Source organism: Galeopterus variegatus, unplaced genomic scaffold, assembly GCF_000696425.1.
Source record: "Galeopterus variegatus unplaced genomic scaffold, G_variegatus-3.0.2 Scaffold10172, whole genome shotgun sequence".
NCBI lineage: Eukaryota > Metazoa > Chordata > Mammalia > Dermoptera > Cynocephalidae > Galeopterus > Galeopterus variegatus.
The window spans coordinates 40,570-42,070 of NW_007736283.1; positions in this window are offsets into that span (position 1 = coordinate 40,570).

The following is a 1,501-nucleotide window of genomic DNA, read 5'->3' on the forward strand; positions in this document are numbered from 1 at the left end:
ACTTCAGCACTATACCTGGGACCATTTTTAGCAGCGAAATTTCCAATAAAAAGCTCAAAAATTCAAAAAAACATGGCACCTCCGGGCCAGGGCATTTGACTGACCATGCGAGACCCAGCTGAGTCACTGTCACAGTGAGATGATGGCTGTCCCATCAGGTGGGTTTTTGCACCATTATAACCGGCAAAGTCTGCCACCACCCCACCATGGACATGTAACGTGGATGAGAAATAAGCCTTAGCGTTTGTAAACTGCAGCGATCTGGCAGATGTTTGTGGCTGTGGCAGAACATGGGCCACCCCGAGACCACAGCGGCCTGGGGAAGAGAGAGCAGAAAAGCAGCCGAGCAGGCGCGCACACGTGGGAGAAGAGACCACGTGAGCCCGGGCGGTTAATGTAACAAATACAGCCCAACTTCATCACTCAGATTCCGTATCTGTGGATTCTCCTCCTTGCTGAAGTGTATCTGCAACCCCCAAATCAGTCCTCATGGCAGGTGCTTGGTCATTCTTGGCCATGCGCAGAACGAAGAAAGATTTGAGTCGCGCGACATGCGTGTTCCCAGGTGAAGTCGAACAGGTGACATTACGCCTTGTGGTTTCAGCTGATATTGTGAACAAATGCCCTTATCGTGATTTCCTTAGTGCCATGTTTTTTGAATTTTTGAGCTTTTTATTGGAAATTTCGCTGCTAAAAATGGTCCCAGGTATAATGCTGAAGTGTGCCTTACTGAAAACACGTTTTAGAGCAGCTTCCTTCCAGCGTGAGTTATGGTGCTGGTGGCCGTGAGTCTGATGTGAATGACAATGACAAATGTTAAATAAGATGTCTTTAAACAGAACGCAAAGTTATGTATTGATCGGTTCATGAAAATGTGCTGACCAGAGGCTCACGGGAACCTAACCCTGTACTTGTCCAGGAGCAACGGTCCAGTGTCTGCAAATCCAGTTTTCCTGGCAATTTTATAGAACATAACCAGCGTGAGTAATGAGGATTATTTGGCTGTATGTACCCATAAACTGCACTCTCCACACCACAGAGGAAAAAGAACGTGCAGAACAGCCTGATGGTTAAGGGAGAGGGCTCTGGGTTCAAATCCCAGCTGTGAACTTACTGCCCCCTGCCTCAGTTTCTCTATCTGTAAAATGGCAGCAAAACCCGGGCTTCTCACTGGCTTGTTGGAAGATGAAATAAAATAAAGGTGCATTGAGTGTGGGAATGTGGTCAACGCAATATAAACAGCAGCCGTTACTGTCAGCTCCTGTTATTAGCCCAGCAATGGGGGGCCAGGACTGGGTCTTCCCTGTGATTTACTATCCTGGCTCACCGACTCCCTGAGCCTCAATTTCCCCCTCTGTAGAATGGGAATCCCAGCAGCAGTGCCTCCCCGCCATGATTTCACCCACTTGCTGTGGGGAGAGTGGCCAGGGCTCCAGTTCCATGTGTTTGATGAGGACCTGGACCCACAGAGGATCCAGGGCCAGGACCAGGACTGCAGACA